The sequence below is a fragment of the Doryrhamphus excisus genome, linkage group LG11 (genome assembly GCF_037039965.1).
Source record: "Doryrhamphus excisus strain RoL-2023G ecotype Guam linkage group LG11, RoL_Dexc_Guam_v1.1, whole genome shotgun sequence".
Taxonomy (NCBI): domain Eukaryota; kingdom Metazoa; phylum Chordata; class Actinopteri; order Syngnathiformes; family Syngnathidae; genus Doryrhamphus; species Doryrhamphus excisus.
Window position 1 is genome coordinate 21,781,085 of NC_136367.1, and position 19,203 is coordinate 21,800,287.

Below are 19,203 nucleotides of genomic sequence, written 5' to 3' on the forward strand. Positions count from 1 at the left end.
GTGTACAGTATGACTTTCTGGAACGGATGAATAGGATTCACCTTCTTTCTCCGTAGGTCTGCCACGGTGTCAGAGCACCAGCTCCTATGTAAACTAGCATTAACGTCAGCAAATACCAAATGGTCTTTTTACATTCCAATTAGAATGTCCAGAGCTTATATATTTGCAGTTTATCGTATTTGTACCTGCAGTACAGGCATCATGACAAGAGGTCTTTAAAACGTAGTATTTTGATGCTCCTTCAACAGACAGATGCATCAGGTGCTTTTGGGATCTCCTTCAAGGGGACCGGTGAATGACCCGCGTGGAACCAAACTCGGGTAGAAAGCCCCCAGGTTGACACTTTGACCCTTCCACAGGCTGTGGAAGGTGTGTAAACTCAGCCTTCCATGATAGAATGGAACGTGTGTCCACTGTCTTCCCCTCAAACTGGACCTGTTTGCCTTCAGCCTCAGACATTTCACACGCCGCCATCTTGAGGTGATGGTTACGGAGATTTATTAGCGTGTGCGCATGAGTGGTGCACAGGGTTCCCATGGAAAGGAATGCACCATAACACGTTCCACTCCACTCATGGACTCCAAGGCTCGCGTGTTGTGTAGAGTTTTGCCCAATGAGAAGAGTGGACCTGAGTCTTCCACGTTAATGGCCCCACCAGATGAGTCCTGGTCCCTGGTCTTTGTAGAGCTTTCTGACAGCGGCTGTATGGGTGTTTTCACAGCTGGGGGAGACATATGCTGGGTAAACAGCAGCTCCTCTGCAGTGCAAAGCTGCCATAAAAATGCTGAACAAATCCACCAGACGTTCACGCTTGGTCTTCCGTCGGAGGGAAGCTAGAGACATCACGGTGTCGAGTGGATGGATGATGGATATGCACGGCCTGAGGTGGATTCATCATGCTTGTCTTTCTGCAATCTTCAAAGATAACAAAGCATCTGCTGCAGCCGTTCATCAACCATAAAAGAGAGAGGCGTGAAAGGCCGCCAAGCGACCATCCTGCCGCGGGACGGCTAACGGGTGCTGCAGGGGCGTGGAGATGCTTGGCTAACAGGAAGCAGAAACACGGCCTGCTGAGACCGTGTTCCCTGCTACGCTGCAGACAGATGGAGGAAGGCGAGATGAACGATAGGACCATACTTCATGATGGCAGCCGTCAGGAAAAGCTGCGCTTGTGTCCGTACGGACCTGCTAAGGGGCGCTTCACAGGGGTGGCTGCCATTTGGGCAGGGTGAAAGTGGAAATGTGGACATTGAAGTCATGTTAAAATTCCCGTCTAAAACGGGAAGGATGCCTCTTTGTCGAAAAGGAGAGCCAGCTGAGACACATCACAGGCATAACTCCAACTCCCAGCCCAAACATACGCCAGCTGGAGCAGTGGGGGCCAACCTTTGGGTGCCCCAGATGCCTGCTCTGGCTCATGACCTTGGGCAGGTTCCACCACCCAAGCCCAACCGATGGCCCTGGGCTGCACTTTGGGCACTGCTTTGGTGGCTCTTTGTCGGGGGGGGGGGGGGGTGGCATCAGCTGTGTGAGCGAAGCCCAACTTTATTTGCCTGACGGCTTAATGTCGCGGGCGACTGTCAGCCTTAACGATCCGCGTGGCCGCAGCTCCGAGGTTGTTTAGGAGGCGCGCATCTTGCAACACTTTCGGCTTGCGGGGCGAGAGTCTGGCCTGAGCTGGCACAGGGACCGTTCATGCCTGGAGGGGGTGCGGTCAAAATGCGCACGAGACGGCATGTCTGTTGGTCCGTCTCCGGGAGGGCAGGGCGTTCCTAATGTCTTATTGCCATCGGGGGTTTGGCGACCCCTCGACTAGAGCAACAACCAAGAAGAAGAGAATCAGACCTGCAAGGCAAGCCAATGGGATTGTGTGCGTGTGGCGCAGACAGGATATGCTAATTGCAGTCTAGTGCAAATTCAAAAGCCTTTCAGACATCTTAAAATGCAAAGCCAATCCTGTGTACACATGTGGAATGTTTGGATTGGGAATATTTCACCTCCAAATGGGAGGCAGTCTGTCAGACAGCAGCGGGGAACCTTTGATGGCTGGATTGGAGTCAGACTGGTCCTAATTAGGATGACTTTGGACTTGATCATCTTGACAATATCAGCAAATATCTCCACTCAGACATCCGTGACTTGGGACTTGGCTTGGACTTTCATTTGATGACTTGAAAACACTTGAGCTTTTCAGTCAGTGTGTTGAATAAAATGAGTCCCCAGTAAAATAATTGGACTAACGTGATGGTTATTACGATAAGGTTATTATTATATGGTTATTATATCATTTCCAGCAAGACAGCAACATTTCCCAGAAGGTCTGCCTCATTGAATGCATCTTTTGGTGTCTAACAGGTTTAAGAACAAACATTTCACATTTTGGTACTGTCTAAATCTTGAATGCTGTATCAGCACTCTTGGGGTCTCGACACCCTAGAGGGCCCTAAAGGTGGCGGCGCAGGACCTCAGAGGTTCCGGCGTATTTCAGCCTCCTTGCCGAGGTTGAACCGGGCGGTGAATGGAATGATAGTAGCTGGAGGTGAGCAGATGTGGGGGGGGGGGGGGGGGGGGGTCCAAACACAAGTGCTGGCCCCCGTCAGTGCCATTATTTTCCGTCTGGCCTTCTTCTCAGGGTTTGTCTAACGAGGGGATGATTTCTGTACCAAGGTTCTGTCACCAGGTGGACTCGGTTCTCGGTGGCCTGGTGGCGAGTGATGACAGACACAACAATTCCACATCCCGGACCCGACCTGTCCCATCAGGTGGCGGGCGTGGCTGTAGGTGCCCGCCCTGTGTGTTATGCTAACAGTTTAAGCCGCAGTGAAGGTATGCATTGTTGAAGGAATGAGCAGAATTCCCATTCCCTTCCACGTCTTTTCAGCAGGTGTTTACTCGTGTCGACACCACGCAGACAAACGGCGGAGCGGCAAGGCGGCTCAGGACGGGCAACTCTTGTGTATCTCCTGTGTTTGTTTTAATAAGCCTGTCAGTGGAAGATTTCATAAAAGAAGCGATGGCCTGGAACTGTTTGTGTTCCACGCGAGGAGAGGAATGTTCTCGTTTCCCTCTTTGAAAGGTGGCCTCTGTCTTGTACGTCTGTGTCTGCCAGCACGCTTTCTTCCTCTGTTTTTACTGCACATGCATTTCAACCACCAAGACATCTCGTGACGTCTTTTTCTCACCCTCGCTCGCCGAGGACTTTCGTTGACGATCCGCATGACTCATCGCTCGGTCCACTGCTCGTTCTCTGGCCAAGCGGGTCTTCGTCTGGTGGCTGACAATAAAAAAGAATAATAAAGTGCACTAATTGTTCAACAAACATCAGCAAAAATTATATATCGTACTGAAATATATCATATTGAAATATAGTTATCATATTGAAAATATCATGAGAATAGGATGAAAGCATAACTATTTGTACAAAAGTCATACTGCAGTCCAAGGGAGACTGCAGCGGTGGCCGAGATGCCGAGAGGGAGGCAGGACGCTGGGGAATAGGAATATGAATTTGAATATCCAAATATTTGGATACTTTACACCAGGGGTGTCCAAAGGTTTTCTTTCCACATGAAGAACAAAACGTTTGCCCCAATTGAACACACTCTAAGCCCTCCAGTGTGGGTCACCGTGGATCCACTGGTTTTGATTCCCCCAAACAGGTTTACCCCCCGCCCCCCCGAAGGCCTATGTGGCAGTGGCAGAATCAGGCTGTAGTTTGCTCCGTGCACACAGGCACATTCAGTAGAAGCTTCCCCTGTCATGGACTTCCTTTGGGTATTCTCAAGGTGTTCTCAAGGTATTCTCAAGGTGTTCTCAAGGTATTCTCAAGGTATTCTCAAGGTATTCTCAAGGTATTCTCAAGGCATTCTCAAGGTATTCTCAAGGTATTCTCAAGGTATTCTCAAGGCATTCTCAAGGTATTCTAAAGGTATTCTCAAGGTATTCTCAAGGTATTCTCAAGGTATTCTCAAGGTATTCTCAAGGTATTCTCAAGGCATTCTCAAGGTATTCTAAAGGTATTCTCAAGGTATTCTCAAGGTATTCTAAAGGATACCACAAAACCAGCCAGCAGGCCACGGCGGACATTCCATCAGCCAGAAGAAAGGGTCCATATTCTGTGGCGGGCGGGCTGGCTCATTAGTCGAGGCTTTGGGAACACTTGTATAGCGACGTGGAGCACAAAGAGTAAAAAAGGAGATCCGTCCTTTCTCTCCGTGCTGCCTTGCCCCTGACAAAGTAGCCCTGGGTGAATAATGGAGGCCGGGGCAGGGCTGAATGGGGCGGGGGGGCCGGGCTCGCTCATGCGGAGAGCTCCCAAGCCCTTCTATACCTGCCTTGAAGAGCGACCAGCTGCTGCTGCTGAGCCTTTTTCCCTGGCTTCAATAGAGACCTTGTGAAAGGAGCCTGGAAGTTTGGGGGGGGGGGGGGGCAAGGTGCCGTGGGGCAAAGGAGATGGAGAGTTTGCATATCGTTATTCCCCGCCTGTGCAGGTGCTGGCAGGAAGAAGAAAGGCAGCTTCCCTTATTCATCCACCAGGGAAAGGAGCAGGTTAGAATGCAGCCCTCAACCAGTCCAGGACTTGGTTCACTGAAGAGGGAGCTGAAAGTCAAAGTGACCAAAAGGAGGAACCTTTGTGGGGGACACTGATCTGGGAAGATGGGAAAAAGGGGTCCCTTCACCTTAATGACCTTAATACCTTTTCATCTCATTCACGATGGATGGATGGATGTTGGATGGATGTATGATGGATGGATGGATGGATGGATGGATGGATGATGGATGGATGGATGGATGGATGGATGGATGGATGATGGATGGATGGATGATGGATGGATGGATGGATGATGGATGGATGGATGTATGATGGATGGATGGATGGATGGATGGATGTATGATGGATGGATGGATGGATGGATGGATGATGGATGATTGATGGATGGATGGATGGATGGATGATGGATGGATGGATGATGGATGGATGGATGATGGATGGATGTATGATGGATGTTGGATGATGGATGGATGGATGATGGATGGATGTATGATGGATGTTGGATGGATGGATGTTGGATGGATGGATGTATGATGGATTGATGATGTATTGATGTATGATGATGGATGATGGATGGATGATGGATGGATGGATGGATGGATGATGGATGGATGATGGATGAGGGATGATGGATGATGGATGATGGATGGATGCATGATGTATGATGGATGTTGGATTGATGTATGATGTATGTATGATGTATGATGTATGATGTATGATGTATGATGTATGATGTATGATGGATGTATGATGTATGATGTATGATGGATGTTGGATTGATGTATGATGTATGTATGATGTATGATGTATGATGTATGATGTATGATGTATGATGGATGTATGATGTATGATGTATGATGTATGATGTATGATGTATGATGTATGATGTATGATGGATGTTGGATTGATGTATGATGTATGTATGATGTATGATGTATGATGGATGTATGATGTATGATGTATGATGTATGATGTATGATGTATGATGTATGATGTATGATGTATGATGTATGATGTATGATGTATGATGTATGATGTATGATGGATGTTGGATTGATGTATGATGTATGTATGATGTATGATGTATGATGTATGATGTATGATGTATGATGTATGATGTATGATGGATGTTGGATGGATGTATGGATGGATGGATGATGGCTGGATGGATGATGTATGTATGATGGATGATGGATGATGGATGGGTGGATGATGGCTGGATGGATGATGTATGTATGATGGATGTATGATGTATGATGTATGATGTATGATGTATGATGTATGATGTATGATGTATGATGTATGATGTATGATGTATGATGTATGATGTATGATGTATGATGTATGATGTATGATGTATGATGTATGATGTATGATGTATGATGGATGATGGATGATGGATGTTGGATGGATGTATGGATGGATGGATGATGGCTGGATGGATGATGTATGTATGATGGATGATAGATGATGGATGGGTGGATGGAGGGTTTCACCCCCTCTGACGGCTGTTCTGCTGGTCAGGGTTCTAGAGTCGTGAGTCTGCGCCGTGCCAAGTGTTGTGGTGAAGTACAAGAGTGTATTTGTGTTCCTCCACATGTTGCTGTGGTCTTTCCAGTTTTTATTGTGTTTTTCTACCAATTATTGGGATGGTTTGGATGCTTGGTATTATTCTGACGTAATTGGTGCCAGGAGTTGTGGCTGGGAAGCCGCTCCGGCGCTCGGAACACTGAGGAGCATTCACGGGTTGGGCTGCAGAGCCGAGCACGGACAGATGGGAAATAAGCCATCATTGCTTCTACTGCTGCTTTATCTTGAAAGGGCTGTGTTTAAATGTTATTATCTCCATTGCACGGCCCATCAAGGGGGGGGGGGGGGGGCATCATACGTGCTTGTGTGTGTACGCTCAAGCCTGGAAAAATCTGATAATGTTCTTCATATTTTTCTTAGCTGTAATTCACCATATTTCAGCCTCTCACCTGCTCTCCACACACCGAGCAGATGTTTGGAAGGTCTGCTCTTGTTTTTACAGCTTTGGAAGTGCCACCGATCCCCTTTGGTGATTCATCTAAACCACTGTCACATTGGGCTTTGGACCATGACTCCATGCTTGTTAGTAGACCAAGGTACCATCTGCAAAAACAGCCCATGTTTGGATAGCAAGCTCAGCGTCCATACGATGTCTTTATCTGTCGCCCCTGCAGCCGCCGGGGGATGGTAGCACCGGGACCTGTCCTGGACCGCTAACCTGACTGGGATGGAGCTACCAGTCCCTCTGGATAAGTACGTCATTCAGGCAAGGGTCCCGCTCCAGACACATTTCTCCTCAATTGGTTTGGAAGCCCAGCATATTTTGAAAAAGTCCCCCGGAACCTTCCGTAAATAAAAGCCTCAGATACGTAGAGATGCTCCATATTGACTTCCCAATGCCGTTTCTTCCCTTGCTTCCATGACGGTTGACATCTGGCGCGATGAACACTTGATGCTTCTTTTACTGTGATGCTAGTGGACGCGTTTCACAGGTCACCTCTGTTTGGGCAGGATAGGACCCGTCCGATGGAAGTTCAAGAAAAAGTCTCATTTTGTCAACATTTTGTCTCGAGAAAAAAGTCATGACAAAATCTGGACCAGAGGGACCACTGGGACGAGAGGGACCACCGGGACGAGAGGGACCACCGGGACGAGAGGGACCAGAGGGACCAGAGGGACCAGAGGGACCAGAGGAACCAGAGGGACCAGAGGGACCACCGGGACCAGAGGGACCAGAGGGACCAGAGGGACCAGAGGGACCACCGGGACCAGACGGACCAGAGGGAGAATCGGATCACGTCATTCCTCCCTTCCCAGTCAGAACCATTGCGGCCTGTTCAGGGTGATGATAAGTCTGTTTTGGAACGGCGCTACCACTGGTGGGCCGTTGGTCCACAGGTGCAGGCAGTGTGTGTTTTGGGGGGGGGGGCACAGACCTTGTGACACTGAAAGAAAAACAAACATCGGTGGCGGCCGCGGCTTTTCTTCTTCTCGCCGCTAGTTTTTACGAGGCCAGCCTCCCTCCAAAACAAACATGGCCGTGTGAACGGCAGCAGACACGGCTTGTGGAGACGTGGACGTGGTGAGTGACTGACCATGTGTGGTGGGGCTATTTTCTTTTATTCCAGGGGCCCCGGCCCCCAACCCGGGCTCACCTGTTGAGCCGTGACAACCAAACAAATGGCTTCCATTGCTGTTCGCTGTGGCCTTTGACCTCTGGGCTCTGAGTGGGCCTGCAAAGGGGGGGGGGGGGGTGTTTGAGAAGCCTTCCTGCTTCAATAACATCTTTCCGCCCGGGGCAGCTAAAGCGCTTAGCTGTTTAACACCTGTGGCTCCGATCGCTGAGTCCCAACCAACTGCTCGTAGATTCCTCCTACCCTCAGACGACACGCGTGCTTCTTCGGACACGTCAGTGCAGCCATCATCAGATTATGGATGATGGATGATGGATGATGGATGATGGATGATGGATGAAGTCAGAAACCCAAATGAATGAACAAGAGATCAGAGATCACAGACGATGAGGTAGATGAGGCCTATTGGCTCCTTAAGTCTGTGCAACCCCATAGTGAGTCCAGCTAAAAATAGGTCCCAGAAGAAGATGCAGTATTGGATGATGTCTTCAGAAACTTTCACCAAATGTTCCCTGTTCTATGACGCATTCTCCATCCTCCCCAAAAGTCCCACTCCATCATATTTGGTTTAAAAAACATGTGTTTGTAGTAAATATTTAGCAAAGTACCCAGGTCTTCTCTCCATCATGTTGTGGGTGTGAGACCAACTCTTGTTTTCTCCTGGATAACTGAAGCAATCCATCAGACCTTCCAGGTTCAACCCTCGCTGCACATTTTTGCAGACAAATACATTTTTTAAAATTCCGTGTGTCTATAGTTTTCCCCCAGATGGGGTTTTCCATCAGCTGCAAAAAACCATCTGCTGTCCAGACCGTGTTCACAGTCTTGATGGTCCTGCAGAGTGGAGACGCGGGCAACAGAATCTACAGGCGAATATTTTGGTTTTTCACCAATTGAAAAGAGCTGAACTGAAAGATGCCAAACATTCTTGATGTCCACAAACGCCTCTCAAATATTGGTGACACTTCTGTCTGAACCTGTTGGTGGGCATCCATCATTCATCGTTGGTATTGGGACCACCGTCACATTATTTATTATTTATTCATGCCAAGCTATTTGTTAAGGAAATAGGAATGATCATATTTTGGATGAGGCCACACGGTGGATGAGTGGTTAGCATGCAGGCCACACAGTCAGGAGATGGGAAGACCTGGGTTTGAATCTCCACTGGCCATCTCTGTGTGGAGTTTGCATGTTCTCCTCATGCATGTGTGGCTTTTCTTCTTGTACTCCGCTTTCCTCCCCCATTCCAAAAACATGTCAGCTTCACCCCCCCCCCCCCCCAAATTGTCCATAGGTATGAATGTGGGTGGGAATGGTTGTTTGTCTATATGTGCCCTGTGATTGGCTGGCCACCAGGCCAGGGTGGACCCCGCCTCTCGCCCCAAGACAGCTGGGATAGGCTCCAGCACCCCCACCCTAGGGAGGATAAGTGGCATAGAAAACGGAAAAACAGATGGATGGATGGATGGATGCATGGTTGGATGAATGGATGGATGGATGGATGATGGATGCATGGTTGGTTGGATGGATGGATGGATGCATGGTTGGATGGATGGATGGATGGATGCATGGTTGGTTGGATGGATGGATGCATGGTTGGATGGATGGATGGATGCATGGTTGGTTGGATGGATGGATGGATGGATGATGGATGCATGGTTGGATGGATGGATGGATGATGGATGCATGGTTGGATGGATGGATGGATGGATGGATGATGGATGCATGGTTGGTTGGATGGATGGATGGATGATGGATGCATGGTTGGATGGATGGATGGATGGATGGATGGATGGATGCATGGTTGGATGGATGGATGGATGGATGGATGGATGGATGCATGGTTGGATGGATGGATGGATGGATGGATGGATGCATGGTTGGATGGATGGATGGATGGATGCATGGTTGGATGGATGGATGGATGAATGGATGCATGGTTGGATGGATGGATGGATGCATGGTTGGATGGATGGATGGATGCATGGTTGGTTGGATGGATGGATGGATGGATGGATGATGGATGCATGGTTGGATGGATGGATGGATGGATGGATGATGGATGCATGGTTGGTTGGATGGATGGATGGATGATGGATGCATGGTTGGATGGATGTATGGATGCATGGTTGGATGGATGGATGGATGCGCTGCAGGGGACAAAGGTGTGGTGTATTCGGAGGAGGCGATGGCGTATCAGCAGTGCTGTACAGTCTGTTATGAATATTTGATGATCGTGTCTCCTCTCCTCGGCACCCCTCACAGATGATCCCCTGACCTTCACAGCTCAGGCCAGATGAATTATTGAGAGTTGTGCTGTCAATCACGAGTGCTGGGACAGCTTCAGGTGGAATGGAGAAGCAGCCCCCCCCGCCCCCCCACTAAGGGTCTGTCTGACAGCATCACATGGCGATGGGACCAGTGTACCGAGGACGGAGGATGCGTGTGATGATAAAAGATACAAACATGAAAACATCAACATTTTTCCCTTCCTTTTATGTCTTTGAAGGACGATGATGGATACGAACGCTTTACCGTTCTGGATTCATTCATGAAATCCTTTCATCCATGAGGAATGTTGGGATGGAACAAATGATTTCATTGTCTTCTATAAAACATCTGCTTCATATCATGGCTTTGTTTTAAGCTCTTGTGTTTTCCAAAGCATGAGTAAGGTTGTTCTGATAAAAGGATGAAAAGGGACGAACCCCAACCACAAACAATGGCCTCCCAAGATGGCTACCGAGCGGTGACGAGCGGTGACGAGCGGTGACGAGCGGTGACGAGCGGTGACGTTTGGAGATTTGATGTGTTGAAACGAGTAGCTCAATAGGATGGGAACAGCAAAAAGAGAAAATGAATTCACTTTACTTTCATTTTTAATGACGGTTATCCCTCGTTTGACACCATTAATTGCCTCCAGACCACAGGGCATATTTCCTTCTTCGTAAATCAAATCTGGCCTAGTTTGAGCGTGTGAAACCTGTTTCGACCTGTACGACCTTCTAAATACACTTAACAATCTGAGAGACCTCCAGACACAAAATAACACCCCTATAGTCACTGTGATGCTCGTATTACCTGCTAGAGCGGACATAATAAGAGTAAATAAGCCATGTCAGACATAAATATGTATTGCTATCAATACGTTCCGCTGGGGGTTGGACAGGACGTGACGTCGACAAATTATATACAAATACAGTTTGTATGTATGAAAGATATGACCAGTATATGACCAGTATATGACCAGTATATGACCAGTATATGACCAGTATATGACCAGTATATGACCAGTATATGCATTATGACGTCTTGCTAGTGAATTGAATATGAAGTATGAGGCATTATGAATATCGACACTGGCGGCGACCGGGGTGGAAAAGTCGTACCGCCTCACTGACAAGCCGTACCCCCCCACGTAGTGTACATGGAGGGGGGGGGGGCACCTCATCTCATCCATAATGCTGACGTGCGTACAACCGCTTGGGATTCCTTTTGCGTATTTGTCAGCTTGTCCCCGGCGGGCGGTCCCAGGGACCGCTCCAGTCCAGACCACCTCGCATGAACGCGTCACATATGATACTTCCTCAGGCTTGGCCGGACACCATGTGATCCTGATCCCTTTCATCCCGGTGTTCCCTGCAGCACTCCCAACACCTCCGCCTTCCCATGCCGTCGTCAGCCAGCTCGTTCTGCTCGCCGCTGCTAGCAACAGCTGCTCTCAACTTGCAGCCGATCGCCACTTCTTCTTTATTTATCTTTGGCGGGATGCTGTTGGCGGCGCCGGCCTGAGGCCAGCAGCCGGGAACGGCCAGGTTCAGGCGGCCGGCTTTGTCTCACGCAGAAATGCAATAAATCTCCAGCGTTTGATGATAGAATGATGAAATAGGTCGTACTGTGTGCCGCTAATCGTCTTTGAAGTGACGGACTTAGGACTTCGGACTTCGGGGTCACTGATGCCACTTCACAGTGAAGACTGAGGCTATTCAAAGGCTGGGCCACAAAGCCGCCCGGTCTTTATATAGTCCAGCAGTTCACCTTACTGCGCTAAAACCATAATGGTTGCTAAGTGCTTGGTGAACGGATCCCTGGACCCATCCCTGGGATCCACAATCAACCCCAGGACTTCCTGTCCTCATTTCCTGTCTGTTTTGTTTATGGCATCAGGAAATTCAACTTGGAAACCAACCTTTCGGTTCCTCAAAAGTAGCAAATAAGTGAAGATGATTTTCTCACTTTTGATGTCATGTTCCTGTTTTGCTAAATCGTTGAGGGAAGGCAGGCTGACAGGGATAGATACAATTGTATTGTCCGGGGGCATGCCCTTATAATAAAGCGTTGACTGGTGTTTATCGATACAAATTAGGACCAACTGGTCCACACAAAGAACTGATGAAAACAATTGAAGTAGGAGGACATGAATGGCTCCCGTGTTGCTCCTTCATGCCAATGGCTTTACTAGCCACACCACTCTTACACCCAAAGGTTCGATACCTCACTCCACTGTTTCGCTTCTGTCTGGACTTCGGGACGATGCTTCCACAAGAGGCCAAGTGCATCACATCTGCACGGGGAACCTGAGGGGTGGTTTACATGACGCATACCTGCTGGCTTTTCCACAGGAGGAGCACTAAATGACCATCATGACGGCCAAGGTCAACTTCCATCCATCAGCTGTCAGCCAGTGAAACATCACCAAGCGTCCGTGTCGAATATGACACGGTCTGCTATTGGGTAACATCGCCTTCGTCACGCTTGTCCTTCTCCACGTATCGCTTCACATCACGCCACCTTCGCCATTCCTAGGCTCCCTCTGCCTTCATGTTCTCCTCTGTGTTGGCGGACAATTTGACTCCATCTTCTGCTGGCGTGTGGCGTGTCGTCATATCCCAACATAACTCTGTGTGTGTGTGTGTGTGTGTGCGTGTGCACGTGTGCTTCCGTCAGTTCCACCTGTGAGGTTTCAGGTTTCTGGAAAGGCTGGTATCCCAATTAAAGGCAGCGCTATCTATCAGGCCACGCCCCAAGCGATGGCGGAGCAGCGCCATCACAGATTGCACCATCTCCTCCATGTTGTATGTCAAAAGAGGAAGATGAAGATGTTCCTCCACCACATGCATTAGGATGCTGTTTGGATGGAGGGCCACCATCTCCTCCATGTTGTATGTCAAAAGAGGAAGATGAAGATGTTCCTCCACCACGTGAATTAGGAAAGAAGTCGCTGAAATGGACCTGGTGACCTGGTGACCTGGTGACAAGATGTTTTTTGCACATTTCCCAACATTTCTGACAAATAGAAGTCTTTCTTTGTAAATCAAAGCTCTCGTCTTGAGGCAGAATGCTGGAGAAAGATGATGGATGAACCCGAGGAAGACATTTTGTCTTTAGTTGTTGTTGTTGGAACCTCCACCAATGGAGAAAGAAATGGAAAAAGCTTTGAGAAGAGTTTAGCGGCTGCTATGTTGAACTTTTCCCTACTTCCACCTGGCTCAATTGGAGGACTTTTCAGCCATGTTGGACCCCGGGGATGCCGCGCTCAGTGGAGTGGACGACGCACACGGGCTGCAGTCTGGAGTGTGTGCGTATGTTCCTGCCCTCCTAAATAAATGGGGGTCTGCAGAGGCAGCTGTCCAGCTCATCTTCCCCCTTGTGCCCCCCCATTTAGAATTAACACAGATGACCAGGTGGCTATGTCCCTATGTCCCCATGTCCCTATGTCCCTATATGTCCCCATGTCCCTATCTGTCCCTATGTCCCCATGTCCCTATGTCCCCATGTCCCTATCTGTCCCTATGTCCCCATGTCCCTATGTCCCCATGTCCCCATGTCCCTATATGTCCCCATGTCCCTATGTCCCCATGTCCCCATGTCCCTATGTCCCGATATGTCCCCATGTGCCCATGTCCCCATGTCCCTATATGTCCCCATGTCCCTATGTCCCCATGTCCCTATGTCCCGATATGTCCCCATGTGCCCATGTCCCCATGTCCCTATATGTCCCCATGTCCCCATGTCCCTATGTCCTTTCAATCATGTTGGATGTCAACTGTGTATGGATGAATGCTAACGGCTTGTCTTATGCTAAGTAGTCCTTTGACTGCTGCTTGCATGTGTTGCATGTGATTTGTGTATGAAATAATTCTGTCATTTATTTTATTAGTAGCGATACCATTGGCCACTCCAAATTGTCCATAGGTAGGGATGTGAGTGTGAATGGTTGTTTGTCTATATGTGCCCTGGGATTGGCTGGCCACCAGTCCAGGGTGGACGCCGCCTCTCCCAAGACAGCTGGGATAGGCTCCAGCATACCTTAGTGAGGATAAGCGGTGTAGAAAATGGATGGATGATACCATTATTAGTGTTACCGCACGCCCACACGCCCACGTGCTTGGCGCTCGCCCTCCGTAAGAAAATTGGTAGCTGTGAGATCGTGAGCTTGGTGTATGAGTTGTGCTAGGTTGGGCTAGGTGTGCTTCATCTAAGGCCATCTGTGGTACGTTTCACTCACTGGGGACGTACGTGTGGGCGTCACACGAGGCCGCTACCTGGCTAACTGGGCTGGGCCCCCTAAACAGAGTTAGCAGTATTGAGTCTACAGCTCAAGTCTCCTTTTGGCCAATAATGTGAGCTCATTCCTCCAGCTCTTCATCCACATTCCCATGGACCAAGGACTGACCAGTGCTCGGCCCCGACTGGACCGGAGACCGGCACATTCTTTCTGGCCTTCTTTCGTCACCCACATAATGGAGTGGGGGCGCTGAGGGCAGGACAGGGACCCGATGTCAGCAATCAAAGCATATCCAGTTTCTGTTGTGTAACAGCAACACCCACAAGGTTCTCCTGCACGTGTTGTGTATGAAGTTCATGTCCTGGGTGGGCGGGCCTTTGAGGGACGCCACTGGAGAAACCGTACGGCTGCACTTTAAACGTCTGCCATTTTGGATTCTAGCATGCATTTTTATTTCCCATGTTCGCTCTTATCCGTTCAGCAATTTGTTTGCTATGTCGGCCAATGTGCCCCCCCCCCTTCTATTTTCTCACACAGGTGTGACTGGGTCCCTAGACTGTTCCGACGGGGGGGGGGCATCATATCATGATACCTTCGGTGTGAGAAGACCTTTTCTCCCGTGGATTCGGCGGCTCGCAACCAAATCTGTCCTCCCAGTGGTAACGTGATATCTCAGCTCCGATAAGGACTCTTACGGTTTCCTTTCACTTCCCTGGACTTCTCTTCTCCTTGTGGGGGCCGGGATCTGCAGATAAGGGGGGAGGTTGGCAGGACAGGTGTCTGGTTTTCATTAGACTTGCAAATTCAGGCCAATGGATGCCCATCAGATGAGGAGAAGAGCAGACCTTTTCACCTTTAACACACACTTTTGTTACAGCGGGGGGGGGGGGGGGGGGGGGCATGAGGGAATGGCACAATGGGGGGGGGGGCTTGTCTGTATGCAGCGTTGGCAGGACAATCTGGTAAAAAGCAGAGCAGTTGGAGAACATCGTGGTAATTCCAGCTCTGGAGAACCTTCATTATGACGGTCCCTATTAGATCTGCACCACAGATAGCAAAAGCAGGGTCAGGTTTAGGGTTTGCCCCCTTTGGGGTTTCTTATGTTTCAGTTTTCATTGTTTCACATCATCCAAGAAATGTAAATATTAGTCAGTGACAACACAGCTAAGTACTAAATGCAGTTTTTCAATGAAAACAGCCCTAAAAAGCAAAACGGCCCCAGACCATCACACTACCACCACCATATTTTACTGTTGCTATGATGATTGATGCTATGTTGCTATGATGCTCTTTATGGGAAATGTGGCGTTACTTTGACACCAGATTACACAGACCTTAAAGAAAGTTCAACTTCAGTATTTCCCAAAGCTCTTGGGGATCATCGAGATGTTTTCTAGCAACTTGGAGGCCGACCTTAACGTTCATTTTGTTCAGCAGTGGTTTTGGTCTTAGAACTGGTTTTCCCCCAGTGTCTTTCTTATGGTGAAGTCATGAACACCGACCTGGACTGAGGCAAGTCAGGCCTGCAGTTCTTTGAATGTTGCTGTGGGGTCTTTTGTGACCTCTTGGATGAACCGTGGCTTTATAAGGCTGTGGGTGTTGAACGCTGCAAAGGAAAAGCATGTTTGAGTACAATTCTCCTCGAAATGGACGCCTTTTGTCCGCAGACTCATCCAGTCCATGTTTTTTCCTCCACTGGCCGAGCGCATAATGCCTTCCACCCAACGGTTTTACAGTTAAACGCACATTTTAAAGATACATCATCCTCCTGTCAGTCAGTGATATTAAACCTGCAAATCATCCCCGCTGGATAAAACATCAATCAGGACGTGAACTACTGTACTTCACAGAGGCCAGTATTGGATTCCAGTACTTCATCCTTGCTGCCTAGCATGAATGCCTTTTGGACTGCGGGAGGGAGAAAAGGGCAATAAGTGGTGTCAACCCCCGCCGGCACAAACTCCATACGGACCTCAAGAGAGAGCCCAGACCCCAAATCCACAACCGTCACCTCACCGGCCACCTGCCGACCTGCATTTTACACGAATGTTTGCATAGATGTTTTCATATACTAGCACCATGCGTATGTTTAGTACACCATACTGGACCATACTGGACCATACTGGACCATACTGGACCACCATACTCTTTCACCGGCGCAGACCAGCTGTCACATCCAACAGCTGGATTTTACAGTTGCCCTTTCGTCCAAAACCACGGCACATGTCAGACCTCCAAATGGGACCAAAACCCCGGTTGCTGGAAATGCCCCATTATGTACTGGACCAAGTTATTTTTGTCATCAGCTTCACGTCCAAATACTTTCCGTGTGTTTGACACACGTCAGATTGTTGGAAGTCATCAGTTCCTCTGGGCTGCGAGGGCTTGGAATGACAAGGATGGCTGGCGGCTGCGCTCCCAGCATGCACCTGGGTGTGTTTGTGAAAAGACAGGACGGGCCGGAACCCGAGAACAGCTATGTCAATACAGACAAAATAAGAAACATCAACATTTCACTTGTTTTCCGTCTGTCTCCAGAAAGCTCAGCCGTGTATCCCAACGACCTCTTTGACCTCTGCTCCGTACTCCTCTAATAGTTGGAGTACGAGTCCAGCTCGGCCCTCGTATTTCCCATCGCTGCTTTCCTCTGAAAAAAGTCAAGTCAAATATCGTAATCTTGTCTCCAAGATTGGGAAGCCTGGCAAGTGGCCAAGGTTTTCCAACGCTCACATCCGGAGACTCACATTTTCCCACGGTCAGGATGTCGTGGAAATGACGCCACAGCATGGAAGATCCTCGGAAAAATTGCTGCATAAGAAGAAGAAATTCGGGCTGCCAAAGTTAACGGAAGTAAGTTAACGGAAGTTCCCTTTGACGATGCGCGATTAACGTGCGCTCTTCCTGTTTGACCCTCGACCCCCACCGTAGTTTGGTTGACGCACGGTAACGCTGTAGCCCCAAGCTGGAACAAATACTGGTGGGAAATGGAGAAAAAAGAGTATTTAGATTGGTAAAGTTAGCAGTGTTTTGCTAGCGTTAGCCATTAGCATGGAACTAGCACAATGATGCTCACAGTGTTGCATTCCAGTACAGCGTATGATGTCATCACAGATGTTATCACAGATCAGTGATCAGTTTTCCAGTCTGATACTGGAAAACCACCAAGCCTGCTGGGTCCTGGTCCAGCCTTCTTTTCTTCTTTGCCCCCCCCCCCCCCCCCCCCCCACATTGTAGACCGTCACGCAGCACCTGGCCTTGCCGTGCTCCCACCAGACGGCGTGTTGTCACGCCACTTTGCTGCTCCGTGCCACCCGTTAGTCCGACCCCGGGCGGCAGATGTTCCATCTACATTCCATCCAAAAAGCACGGCTATCCGTTTGGACGGAATTCCTGCCCGATCCGTCGTGCTTGGATGCTTTGAGTTACAAAAATGCCCGTTCCAATTTGTAGAGCCTAAAAAGGATGAGAGACAACCTGGAGCGCCCCTTTGGGGACAGGAAGCTGTTTCTTGTAAAGCTTGAAAGCCTGAACAAAAAGACACCGGAGCAGTTTGTCATATTTCCATCATGTCTGGTGATGGAAATCATATTCCCACATCTGGAACTGGAAAATCAGTCATGAGATAAAACGTTAGCTATCAAAAATGGTTGGCAGGTTTTCACAATCTAGGCGATGGAACACCAACATAAATTCAATCTTAATCCATAACATGATCATCAAGCTAATTTACTTCTTCGTATAATGTGTCTCTTTCTGAGGCGTTCAGGCGCACTCGTAATTATGGGTGTTAGGAGCCAATTGTTTGTCCGTTTTATTCCCGTAGCCCCTAGGCTCTAAACCAGGATGTTTTTGACTCGTGGGCCACATTGGTTTAAAACATTTATCAGATGGGCATGCTGGGTTCCCGCAAGGCATGCTGGGTAGCTCAGCTGTATACGAACTTGGCTGCATTGATGGGGGCAAGGGGGGCCTGGCGAGGGGGCGCCACATGTCCCGTGGACGTACTTTGTGTGTGTCCTCCGCATACAAACCCCATCTGTTTGGTGGCTGGACACGGTCTGGGAAAGGGGGGGGGCATGTGCGAAGAATTCACACACGGCACAAAGGTCCAATTATGAGCCCCCCCCCCCACTCAGACAAGGAGAAGGCTGGTCCAAGGAGGGATAATGGGGTCTTGTCCATCTCAGAAGGGGGCATGATGGTTTCCTTGCCTCTCACCTCGCCCTCATCGCTCGTCCCTATGCGAGCACCAACAAGTATTTGGGGGGGGGGGGGGCATAGTCTTTTATTGGTATAAAGGATGCTCCTCATGTGATTAATGGCGGCATACTGACAGCAATGTCCTCCATTCTTATGCTTTCTTATTCGTATGCGTCGTTGTGGGCTTCGGAGGACGTTGCTGCTGTTTTGCTATAGGCCCCCCCCCCACCCCACCCCCAGCAATGGTCATTTGGAACAAGACCTGATTGGACCCCTGACTAGCATGTTGTTATTCTGGAAGAAGGCGTGCTTCCCGTGACGTTGGCCTGTCAGGTGCTGGCAGCATCTGCTGTGGAGGAAATGAAAGCAGGACATTTTAGCAGCTGTGAAGCATCCGTCCTATGAAGTCCACCCGTCCTCACGTGAAAATAAACAACGCTTCATAACGCGTCATAGTCACCATCTGATACATTGGACATATGTTTCGTACATTGTCACGTTTGTATGCAACATATTGTAGTACAGGTATACAGTATAGGTTGTTGGTGACACCAAGAGGTATAAGTACATACGTATGTGTACGTGTTGGGAACGCAGCAGCCATACAGTATGTGTGTTTTAGTGTTGACGTGTGTGTGTGTGTGTGTGTGTGTGTGTGTGTGTGTGTGTGTGTGCATCTGACACTCGATCACGAGCAGCTGGTGAACGACTCTCACACACACCCGGTGCGACTCGTGGCTCCAGGCTCGGCAACATGACATGCTGACATCTCCAGC